This window comes from Cheilinus undulatus, linkage group 20 (genome assembly GCF_018320785.1).
Source record: "Cheilinus undulatus linkage group 20, ASM1832078v1, whole genome shotgun sequence".
NCBI classification, from domain to species: domain Eukaryota; kingdom Metazoa; phylum Chordata; class Actinopteri; order Labriformes; family Labridae; genus Cheilinus; species Cheilinus undulatus.
The window spans coordinates 34761721-34774878 of NC_054884.1; the positions used below are offsets into that span (position 1 = coordinate 34761721).

A 13158-nucleotide genomic window follows, 5' to 3' on the forward strand; every position below is an offset into this window, starting at 1 on the left:
CTTGCATTTTTATTCTGGAGGATTCTGCAGACCTCACACTGGTGGGCCAGTTATAATAAAAATATGATAGGATCTTGTGGGCCGGGTTTTACTGTACCACAGGCCAGATTTGGCCCCCCGGCCATGAGTTTGACACCCCTGCTCTAACAGATGGAAACCTCCCTACCTTCTGATACCATGTTGAGCACTGTAAAAATCATGACAATTATGACAACACTGTAACACGGCTGGAGAGTGCGGTGTTCCACAAGGATCCATACCAGGTCCTCCCCAGTCTTCCTCTAACAGATGTAAACCTCCCAGAATGCCTCTGGGGTCGTTGTGAAAGTCTGAAAACTCTTAAAACAGTGTTACATCATATCTGAATGTTGTTCCATGTATTATGAATGTGTTTAAATGACAACAAGCATTTTGAAAATGTCTCAGAGTTGTAAACAGTATTTCAGCTGTATTTGTAAATGCTGGTGATGACTGCTGATGGTGTTTAGAGACTTTCAGTGTCCCGGATCTCACCAGCCTCCCTTTTAACTCAATTCTAGGGTCCTGGAAGGCATCTAGAATTAAAGGGTGGAGGTAAAAGTCAGAAATGGAACTGAGCTTTGGTCAAAAGTCTCTGTAATGATAAAAAGACGTTAATTTCAGGCTGCTTCCCGTCCTCACTAAAGATTTAACCTCCTGTTTCTGCAGCCCTGACATTAATTGTAGCATTCAGTTCAGACTTTAGCTGAGTAAGAAGAAAATGTCATTTAGTCGGACCTTGTCAGATTGTTGTTGCCATGAAGCTTGTTAAAACATGAGATTTATTCTTATAAATGCCACCTATGTGGGTAATGAACACAGAATCCTCCCTGCTCAGTTCACAGCTCTACACTTTCCAGGTCAGCTGATGACGGCAGCCGTGATCGGCCTTTTCCCCGCCCTATACAGTGACAAAAAGGGAGGGGAGGGGGGTCTTTAATCCCAGGAGAGGAATGAAGGGAAGGAAGAGGAGACAGAGGAAGTCTCGGTGGAACATGCTATGCCATGTGGGCCTCAGGTTATGTATGACTTCTTGTTGTAATGGCTGTAATGAAGCAGGGAGCTGGTTTGCTACGGTGCAGCGTGGACCCGAGAGCCGCTGCAAATGAGCCCAGAGATCCAGGAGATAGAGAGGATGGTGTGTGATTGGGAGGACGGGGGAGGTAAGGGGGGTGGTGAGGGATATTTTGGGTCGAAGAGCAGAGAGCAGGAGAGGGATAAGAGGAAGGAGAAGCTTAGAGCGAGCTGTGTATGTGTGATAAATGCCTCATTTCTCTGCTGCCAAATGAGGGAGAGAGAGAGAGCCCAGACAAAATGGATGTTCCTGTGTCACTGTCCTGTATTTCATCCGGTCTGAGGACAGATTTGGCCACTGCTCCGGCTTAGATGGAGAATGTGAGCTGGCTGAAAGCAGAGCTGTGGATGTTTTCTGAGGAAATTAAATAAATCTGGATCAAATCTCAGCACAGGTAGGATCCAGCCTGTGAACAGGTACTTCATAAACTCTGAATCATAATTACCCACTTCAACATTAATCACATTTTTGTTCCGATCATAATTATATCCTCAAGCCAGGTCGTAGGTGGATAGAGTATCCGGCGTTCAGAGGATTTGTATGGAAATGTGGTCATTGCACGTACAACTGGGTGAAACTTAAGACTATTTGAACTTAAACAAGGGAAAGAAGAACAAAATGACCCAGATTTACCTGGTTTGCACTGGTTTCTGATACTTTTAGGGTTGATTTGAGGTTCTTTTTCTTGTTTCAGAGGCTCCCAATAGTTTAACATTGCTAATCAGCCAGTCAGAATGGTTCTATGGGGTAGAAAAAGTTGATTTATTGTAATATTGAACTAAAACTGGATTTGAAAAGGAAATAATGTCAACATGTTAATCTGGCTGAAGCTAGAACTGCATATTTTTAGACAGATGAGAACTGGAGTGTCATGCAAGCCAGAATTTTGGGGGTTGGGATGGGGACTAGGTTTTAATGTGGTCAAGGTGTCATTTTTTCATGCATGAAGATAATTTTGCTACGGAAGACACCATTCTTCTTTTTGTACCATTGAAGAAAGTGGTCAGTCAGAAACTAAAAACTTTGCTGAGGTCATTTTCACACCTTCAGGGACCCTAAAGGGGCCTACCAGCTCTCTTCCCATGATTCCAGCTCAAAACATGACTCCACCACCTCCTTGCTGATGTCCCAGCCTTGTTGGGACATGGTGGCCATCCACCAACTATCCACTACTCCTCCATCTGGACCATCCAGGGTTACAAAGCACTCATCAGTGAACAAGACTGTTTGAAAATGAGTCTTCATGTATTTGTGAGCCCACTGCAACTGTTTCTGCTTGTGAATATTGGTTAGGGGTGGCTCAATAGTAGGTTTATACACGACTGCAAGCCTCTGGGGGATCCTACACCTTGAGGTTGGTGGGACTCCAGAGGCACCAGCAGCTTCAAATACTTGTTTGCTGCTTTGTAATGGCATTTTAGATGCTGCTCTCTTAATCTGATGAATTTGTCCGGCAGAAACCTTCCTCATTATGACTTTATTTGCACAAACCTGTCTGTGCTCTGAATCAGGCACAAATTCCTTTACAGTACAACGATCATGCTTAAGTTTTCCTGAAATATCTAATGTTTCTATTCCTTGTCCAAGCCCTGAGACACAACACCATCCATGAGTTTAATTGAAAAACAAATAACTGAATGATTATGACACTAAAATCCAATTTTCATAATTACTTGGAAAGCGGTATAGTGCCAAAGCATTGCACACCAGTACTAGACTGTCATCATGTATCAGGTTTGCCTGATTAAGGTCCAGTACTTATGGACCTGTCTAAGGAAATAGACATGCATGCTTCTAGACCTAGCTGTGCATGTTCATGTACTGTCTGATGATTATATTGCCTCTGGGAAATATAAGAAATCCCCCCCCCATGTGTCGCCTTTGTTTTCAGTCAGACTAGTGTCTTAAGAGTTTGGTTGTGGTTGGTTTTAACAGATGATGTCTGGGAGCTGATATACCTACATGCAGTTAAATGTTTATAGACATTGATTAGAGCTGATTTGTTGTCATATGATAACTGCTGGTTTCTGGTGTTTTGTTATGTTGGGATATATAAGGCGTCTTTAACTCTCTCCATGGTCTTTTTTCCTCTTTACAGCTAACGCCTGCTGACGCACAAATGGACAATGCTTCATCTACAACTAACAAAAACTTCCACTTCCAAAAGCAGGTCACGCCTACAGATTCTGGATTGTGTTTAGGTTTTGAATAGAGATTACTGAATCTCAGACATTTTTCCTTTAAAGCCTCTTAAATCTTCTGCAGCCAGTCTTCTAAATGCAAAATATCTCACTTATAAAAACAGAGCACTTGGCTTTTACAGCTTTGCACAAAGTAAAGTGAAGTGAAAGGACGCACAGTTTGACCATTTTTGAGTGCCAGCTGAGTTCATATTCGTTAAACCTTGTCTTATACTTCTGCAACAGTGATAGTTAAGCCAAGATGCATTATGTTGTCAGGTTGTGCCCATCTAAGCCATTCTTGTGAATGCATCATCTCAAGACCACTTTGAGGGGTTTTCTTCAAACTTTGCACCAACGCCCATCCTGATGCAAGAATGAACTTATTAGATTTTGGGAGGTCAAGGTCGTGTTCCTCATCCCTCGCCTATAAGATTTCTGCCAAATACACCAACAGATTAGTTCCCCTTATTTTAATTATTTTGTTTATTCTAATCCGGTTCAGTATTAACATTCTTGCCAGTTTCTATCCAAACAGAAAACACTAACTGCTGTGTTAATTTTAGCAGCTCTTTGTTGATGGCTTCTCGTTTTAAAGGTCATTTTGTACCCTAATGTGCGAGTAGAGCCGTGCTCAGCTGTGCAGATGAAGCCTTTGGTTGTTCAAACCCACCTGAGAGTTTTGAACATCATCCAACATGTCTGCAAATATAAAAGAGAAATTTGGCTGGTTGTCAGTACCTTCCAAAATAACTCATGAAAGTTCAAAACTTGGAAAAAGGCTGAAAGCTGCTTATTGTGGCCACTGTGATGATGGTAGAACCAGCTGTAAGCACACCTGAATCCAAACATTTTTATGTAAGAAATGGGAGCAAACTTTCCAGCAAGACTTTGCAGATATTATGCATGTTTCTATTTTGCAACCTACATTTGAAAATCAATGGTGGCATCACTTCACTTGCAGTGTCTTATCATAGCAGCAACACTTGCAGTCATGGCAGCACATCTCAGCATTTTATGCGGGTAAAATGGTCACACCTGTGCACAGGATGAAGCACACTTTTCAGTTTAAAAGTAGATATATAGAGTGGATCTTATGCACTGAACTTTTGGAATATTTGCATTTTTTTCAGACTTGAAGCATTTTGTTAAAGGATTGAATGAAACACCTGTAGAGATGCTGGCTCTGCATGTTGTGCTTGCACATGCATGCTGAAAAGTGCTTGGTCTGACCTGCCAATATGATTTTTAAACACATAGCAGAAATACAGTGTACCACAGTTAAATTTTTGGAAGGTTTTACAGTATCAAAAAAATGAATACCATCCAATCTTACACGGCTCTGAAATGGCACCATTGTTGAAAACCCTTGACAAGACAAGCACTCGTATTGAGATAAACTATATAGACAAAAGTATTTGGCCAAATCTGTTAGTTATAGGGTGCAGGATAGGATGCCACCTTTGCAACAGGATGGTTTGTGAATATTCCACAATCAACTGTAAGAAAGTGGAAGAGTTTAGGAACAACAGCAATTCAGCCATGAAGTGGAAGACTATGAAAGATTGCAGGGCGGGGTTAACGGCTGCCAAGGTGCATAAAAATCGCCATCACTGCTGATTCCATAGCTGAAGAGTTCTGAAATTCCACCAGCATTAGTGCTAGCATAAAAACTGTGCAGCAGAAGCTTCATGAATGGATTTCCATGACCGAGAAGTTGCATGCAAGCCTCATGTCACCAAGTTCAATGTCAAGCATCAGCTAGTGTGGTATAAAACACACTGACATTGGACTGTGGATTGACAGGTCACGCTTCTCTGTTTGGCAGTCAGATGGGTGAGCCTGGGTTTGGCAGATCCCACGTGAACGTTACCTGACTGACTGCATTGTGCTAACTGTGAAGTCTAGTCGAGGTGGGAATATGGTATGCAGCTGTTTTTGAGGGTTTGGGCTAGACCCCTTATCTCCAAGAACTTGACTGGCCTGCACAGAGCCCTGACTTCAACCCCATCGAGCACCTTTGAGAACAACTTGAAACAAGGTTGCGAGAGAGGCCTTCTTGTCCAACATCAGTGCATGACCTCAGAATGAATGGGCACACATTCCTACCGAACACTCCAAAATCTTATGGAAAGCCTTCCAAGAAGAGTGCAGGCTGTAATTGCTGCAAAATGCAGACCAACTCCATATTAAGGTACATTTCCGTATGTTTTCCAGCCATGCTTAAGCAACTTTTTTGTGAAAGAAGGACCAAAGAAGAGTGCTCAGGCATGGTATAGAGCACTAATACTAGTCAAAGAAACTTGCTTTGGCACTGTACAGATCGCCTAGTGTGAGAGCGCCCTGGTTACAGATGTATTTTTAAGTTGGAGACTGGTTTGATAACTATGCAGATCTTGCTGAACAAACCTTTTCATAGTGAAACTGCTTTCTATCGTGGTTTGACACGTTTCTGTTGTGTTTTCATATTGCATTTGGTGAAGTTTTAAAAAGAAACACCAGTGCTGTCATTGTTCCAACAAGGACAGTGTCTCACTTTATTATCTTGGAATTCTTTGATGCCTTTCATCACTTGTTTCTGCTGTTCTTAGCATGATAATATAGTCTGAAATCACTGCGGCTCATATTTGACACACAGTGAGTGCAGATTTGATATTAGAGACACAGAGGGTGTTTGCCTGAGAAAGCTGCACCGTCCTCGACAGCAGGATGTCGGCACGGCACACATCACAGGACGTTAATATCTACCCGGAGTAAACACAAATCTTCTGGCAGCTGGCAGGTGACTGGCACAGTCCGTCTGTGCGCGTGTTGATCAAAGAGACATTTTTGTCCACACGTGCATTCTCTCTCTCTCTGTGCGGCTGTTCCTCTGTGTATTTTATTTTGGCAGCATGTGCACGGATAGTGTTTGTGTGCATGTGGGAGTGCTTTTGGATCATCCTGTTAGACCAGCAAGGAAAAGAGCGGTAGATTGGCTGAGGCTTTATCCCCCTCTCTCTTAAAAACACAAGGAAAATAGCAGCGTGGAGGAAGGGAGCAGATGAAAATAGCTCAGTAGGCAATCGCTGACTCACAAGGCAACGCTAGGAGTCAGAAAGGCATCCATTCCAGCACACATCAAATCAACTCACTGTTTTGTAACTCCCTCAGCACCCGTAAATCAAGCTGTTCTCAGCGTGCCCGGCTTTTTCCCGTATGACTTTTGTGCACACCTCCCCTCTGTGGCCATATGAAAAAAAAGGGTGGTGACATCACAGGTGCCATTTATCACGCCTTGACAGCGTAGCCTGGGGGCTTTCAAGGCTGAACAGGGAGGCTAAAGCTGGCTGGATGTGAGCTAGCACGGTCAGCTAACTACGCGGCTCATTCATCATGTCACTCAGAGAGCGTGGGCTGTCAAAGCTCATGATTCTTTTAAATACTGTGAAATGGAAAAAGAGCAGGAACCAGACTCAAATGTAAATGAGGATCTGATTACCATTTCAGCTTCGTATACGCAGCGGTTACTCATGCACCTGTAGGGCAATGCTCAACTAAAACCATGTGGTGTTAATGCAGAAAAACAGATGAAAAGGATTCAACTTCTTAAGGAAAAGAAGAAGAAAGCATGCGTCAACGTGTACTGATGCATCTTGGTTAGGCTGTTATTCTGGAGTATTATGTTTTTGAACATGTAAACATCATTTTCAGACATGAATGCAGGACTTGCAGTTGCATGTAACACCAGCTTAAAACATCTAACTGTATATAAAAATGGAAGGTGCATTTCTATGTCCTTTGTTTTTGCAAAAATGAAGCCAAAATACCCCTGCCACAGGCATTGGTGATGCCAGTAGGTGCCAGGACATGTGCATAAGAGACCTAGCCAGTGGATCCTACACCCTTCTGCAAACCAAAACACAACTTTAACTCAGAAATAAAACACAAACATCCCTAAGATAGGCACAGATCTCAGCAGATGGTTTGAAGGAGGTATGATTACTCAATGTCACTGTCATCCAAAAACCTGGCACGCCAGATAGACTAACATATCTACTGCATGGGAAATGTCTCACATCCAGCTATGTTTGGAAAGGTCAGAACCTTTGAAAAAATATTTGAGGGTGCATTCTTTAATGGCTGAAAAAGATGTTCCTGCTCTTCTGTTTCAGCATGAGTTTGCAATCATTACTGGTGGGGTTGAATTATACTGTAAGATGGTGTATACAATGGCTGCTGCCAGGGTAGCGATTAGCTTAGATGTAGCTGCAGAAAAGCAGCAGTTTGAATTTAAACCACTAACAAGCTTTGCTCTTCACTCTACGGTAGTGCTAGCACATGTAGCACAGGTTAGCACTGGAGTTGCTCCTATCTACTATCTCATTTTGTCTTGTCACTGTGATTGGCCCATCATGAATGTGACAGACAGGACAGTCTTCCAATCACCTTCTGAGAAATATTTTTAAGAGTCCTGCCCTTTCCAAATGCTTTGCATGGGAGGTTTCCCAGATGAATGTGAAACATATCCATGCGATGGCTGCATTTTAATGCAGACTAGAATGTTTTGGAGAACATACCATGTGTGGACAGAATTATTTCTGAAAATGGAGGTGTTCTGTCCTTTGTAAAGTCAGTTAAGTTTAATTATTACACTGCCCCCTGCCTGTAAAGTCTTTGTATACAGTCTGAGTTAAGTTTAGTCGTTACACTGCCCCCTCCTGGTTGAAAAGAGACCAGTCACCATGTGCTAGTTAGCTGCCATGTGAGCTTGGGAGTGCAGACAGCAGTTGATTCACCTCCTGCAGGATTAGCTTTTACATTGTTTTGCCTTGGACACTATTTTTCCGTGAGTATGGTGTTTTTTATGCTTTATTATAGAGGCAGAGGGTCATGTTTAAGTTTGTGCCTCATATTTTTGACTGTATTTGTAGTTAGCAGAGTTTTAGCTAGCAGAGCTGTAAGCTAGCGGCATGACTAAGCATTTTGAGTTAGCTAATCATGCTCTTCGCCTTATTTCTGTGTTTATTCTTTATGCATTGTGTAATCTGTGCTTTATTGTATTTTTACAAAAGATAGAAATAAATACCATTAAAAGGTATTTAAGGCCAATAAATGACACGAAAAGTTACACCTTGCAGTTCTTAGAGGTTTTCTAGTTGTTAGCTGACTGTTTAGCTTTGAACATCGGCTACTCAGAGCACAGACAGTACAGGAGGACAAAAACCACCACTTTCATAAAAACTTACCTACATGTGGACTTGGTCTTAATATACTTTTAAAAGCAAAACAAAGAAACTGTAAATAAAACTGGCTCTCTTTTTTAGTTAATCAACACTCCCATCCCCCCATACCAGGCCAGGGACAATCCAATGGGAAACTGTACTGTAAAGTTTTCAAACTACGGTAATGTTGATGATGATGATGATGAGCTGTGAAGTACAGACACACAACCCGTAAGCTGAGCTGAGTTTATTTTCTTCACAGTATACTGTAGTTATGAAGGTTTATGGGCTAATGAGGGAGAAAAGCTGTTAAAAAGTGGTATTGCAAGCTTGGTCTACCCAAGCATGTTCTGCTGCTAGTAATACAAATGGGGGCAAATTTCTATTCTCATTTGGACATTGACACTTAGCAATGGTGGCTGTATACTGGCATACCAATTCTTTGGTTGGACCAGTTTGATAAAGCCCACTTCGTAGATTAAAATATAGGCAATAGAAGTGCTTTTTCATGCCAGAAAAGCTCTTAAAATAGCAAAGCACCATAGAAAACCAATCTGTAAATGTAACTTGGTAAATCAATCATAGATTTACTTGAAGTAGGACCTTTAAAGAAAGCCTCTTACTGCCTGAAATGGGAACAACCTGACCAGTCTTGGGGCTTTTTGTAAAATCTTCCCAGACAGAACGGTCCAAGGATGCAGCCAGACATGTTCATTTGAATTTTTCATTGTACATTTTGTGAAGTCCTTACCAAAAAACACACAAAAAACTAGGCAACATCACTCTGAAGTAGCTATCTTCAATATTTCATAATAAAAGCATCAAACATTTAAAAGAAAACTCAGGATTATTTGTAGGGATGACAAATGATCATCTGAATCTTTACTGAGCTCATTGTTTCGCTGTCCTGCCTACAACTTTACTTTTTTGGTTTAAACTTCCCACTTCTAAAGTGTCGTTCTTGGTTCCAGGAGGCAGAAACAGCTCTAAAGTCTCTCTGTTCACCACCTACCCAGGAACCAGGACTTTTTCCACACGTAACAGTGAGAAATCACAATCCTCAGAAGGAGGTGCAGGAAAGATTTGCCCCCATAAAAGACACGCAGACACTCTGATGCATCTGAGTCCTCCAGAGATGGGAAATCTGAGAATACACTGAAAGCTAAGTGCTCTAAACAAAAAGCTGTGAGAGGAGAAGCAGAGGTTTAAAAATATTTTGGTACAGCAGTGCTAGACTGCATGCAGTGATGTCAAGTATTGGCAGCATGGCAAGTGTTTCTGTGCTCCCAGGGTCCAATAACCCTCCACTCAGTATCCTCATAATATGGTACATTTAGGACAGCGCTCTCAGGGTTTATGTTCTCATCATTTCTCCCCAAGGTCAGTGCATTTTTCACTGAATCAACATGTCAAAATATTCCACATTCAGATGATAGCCTACTGGTGTTGTACTCCTTCTAGTTGCTACCCTGTGCAGTGCTGTCGTCTCAGCTACAGACATGGAATGCTATGGGGGGGTCTTATGGGCCTGGGTCCACCAACTTGTCCAATGTGCCCACCCTAAGGTTAGGAGTTAAAAGAATTTCCTTGATTTTACTTTTATTGATCTATATTTTATATTTGAATGCTATTTTACAAATACAGTACTATAAAAAGTATTCATCCCCCTTTAATTGATTTCATAAATCTGTCATGGTCAGTTGGCTTTCTGACAAAAAGTCACAAAAACCTCTCTAATCTTAATGTCTGAATAAGATGTCCTCCAATATTTTGCTGCATTCATTTTACCCTCTACCATAACAAGCCTTCCAGGGTTGGCTGCTGAGAAGCATCCCCACAGCATGATGCTGCCACCACCATGCTTGGTGGTGTGTTTGTGGTGATCTACAGTGTTTGTTGTCTTGTGCAATGGCCAAATAGCACCATTTTTGTCCCATCAGACCAAAGAACCTTCTTCCACTTGACCATGGAGTTTCCCACATGCCTTTTGGCAAACACTAGTCTAGATTTAATCAGAGTTTTCTCTTTGCCACTCTCCCATAAAGCTTTGACTGGTGAAGCGCTAAGGCAACAATTATTGTCTGCAGAGTCTCCCATCTCAGCTGCTGAAGCTTGTAACTCCTTCAGAGTAGTCATAGGTGTCTTGGTGGCCTCTCTCACTAGTCTCCCTCTTGCACGGTCACTCGGTTTGTGGACGGCCTGATTTGCCATGTTCCTTCCATTTCTTGATGATGGGCTTAACTGAACTCCAGGGGATGTTCAGTGCCTTGGAATTTTATTTGTATCCATCCTTTCAATCATACCTTTTCAATTACCTTTTCTCTGAGTTGCTTGGAGTGTTCTTTTATCTTCATGATGCAATGGTAACCAGGAATACTGATTATCCAGTGACTTGACCTTCCAGACACAGGTGTCTTTATACTACAATCACTTTTCCACTAACTGTGAGACTACTAGCACCAATTGGCTGGACCTCCGTTGAATTAGGTCATTCACTTTACCTTACATAATATTACTTTGTAGTAATCTAGAGACTTTTTGTCAAAAAGGCCAAATTATATTGGCCATGACTGATTTATAAAATCAATAAAAGGGGAAACCATCCAAGGGGGGGAATACTTTATAGGCCCTGAAGTGCTTATCTTATTATAAGATAACAGTTTAAACTTTTAACATCAACAGCCCCAGTCAAAGATACATGAGCCCATCTAAAATTGTGATCCTGGTGTCATGCCTGCACTTGACCCCAAAGTCTGGTTTGTCTGAACAGTGTTAACTCAAGCATACTGTGCCGGAGTCCACTTGTAGAGATGGTCTCTGGTACAATTCATCCAGACTCGCCTGGTACAGGGTACTCATCAGTGAGTAGAGCTGTACAGGCAATTCTAGATGTCTCCTGTCTATTAAAAAAACTGTCATTTCCATGCAGCAGAGGCCTATTTCATCCTCTGAGCTGCCACAGTAGATGTGGCTGCAGGAAGAGGATTGCTGTTGACATCTTAGAAAATAATAAAAACATCTATAGTGGCAGGATAAACTCAAGTGTCACTTGAGCTCAATACAAAACAACCGTACTTTTAAAATGCCTATAGCTAACAATGTGTACTCCAGTGTTTTTTAAATGAGCCTCTTCTCTGATTTCATGCCTTAACTGAGGTCTTCTGTCATCATTTCCCTCCTCTCCTCGTCTTTGCATCTTCTCTTCTCTGTTCATTCATGAGTTGGAGTCATTATGCCTCAGGTTAAGGGTAAACTCTTCTGTGAATCTCTGAAACTTTCTTTTTGCAGCTAATGACAAAAACACTGAGTTTTTATGCTGATTGGCATGCATTCATGTCGGCTCTAAAGTCTGCATTGACAGCAGTGACAGCTGTCTGCTGTCAGACTTTCAGATAAAACAATCAAAGCACCACTCTTTTCACACACGAGGCCTGGCAGTGAAGTTATAGAAGAAGAAAAGCATCATCTGTCTGGCTTCAATCATCATCTGTCTGGCTGCAAGTGGCTCGCAGCAGGAACTAGGAAGGACACTTATAACAGCTTTTCTCCCTGATTAAATGAAATCCATCCATGAAACCAAAACAGTGTTTAGTAAATACACCATATGGAGAACATTTTTGTCATAAACAAGATGTAGAGTGAAATGAGTGCGAATAAGTGCTTTCTTAGGAAACAAGGTATTTTGTTTAACTGCAAATTGAGTGAGAAATACAGAAAGGAAAAGATCTACATACTAGTAACACATTTTCAAGCCAGTTTTACTGTTGTTTCCTCAGCTAACAGTCAGAGTTTGATACCTGGGCAGGTGTGTGTTGAAGACTTCAGTCATTTAACATAATGTTAGACTGTTTATACAGGAAGCCTGCTATTTTATCCAATCTTCCGCTTTTTCTCCATTTTATTCACCTTTTTTCTAGCCCCCATGATGCTTTGCATAAAATGTGGGTGCAGCTTCGGGCCCCTTCTGTCAGACTCGCACATACCGGTGCATAGAAACTGGCACAAGCACTGGCATCCATAAATGATCACTGGGTCACTGACCGCATCAGAGTAGAAAGTAGTAGAAAGAACTGCTCACAACCTTTCTCCCTCCTTCACTCTCTATAAGTGACAAATGTCAGTCAGCACCATGGACAGCGCCACATTAGCACACATGACATTTTCAGCACAAACATAAACAACCTCATCTTTTACAACACAGATGCCCACTCTTACGCTGTCGTTTACATCCATAACACAACGAAATATTTAAATCATCATCAAACTGATAAATCTTTTGAGTAATACTAATGCTGACTTCACAGCAGCAGTGTGGATAATAACAATAACAAGTGAGCTTACCTGTTTATTTGGCTCAAACAGCCCACTATTGATTCCTTTGCCTCCTTTCTCTCTTTCTTCTCTGGACTAATGCTGTTAGGTGTGAACTTGTCTTAGTTTTTCATGCTTTTGTTAAGGTTATAATAACAATAATAATAACTTTATTTGTATAGCACTTTTAAAAACATGGGTTTACAAAGTGCTTTGACAAGTGCAGAAGCAAGTACAAAAACAAAGCAACAACTCAGACAAAAGACAAGAAACAGAACTTGACATGTAGACAGATAATAATTCATCTACATCGATAAAGAGCAACAATATAGAACCAAAACTAGATGACCTGTGATGCCATGCAAACTAA

General features: G+C 41.5%; 1 protein-coding gene across 1 annotated transcript in view; it reads left to right on the plus strand.

Moving 5' to 3' along the window:
• Nucleotides 1-9772: 9772 nt before the first annotated feature.
• The window catches only part of tbkbp1 (TBK1 binding protein 1), a 75185-nt gene continuing 71799 nt past the window's right edge, over nucleotides 9773-13158 (plus strand). Inside the window, exon 1 of the mRNA XM_041816000.1 lies at nucleotides 9773-9857. The gene's annotated coding sequence lies outside the window, so the exon portion shown is untranslated. The remainder of the gene's footprint in view (nucleotides 9858-13158) is intronic.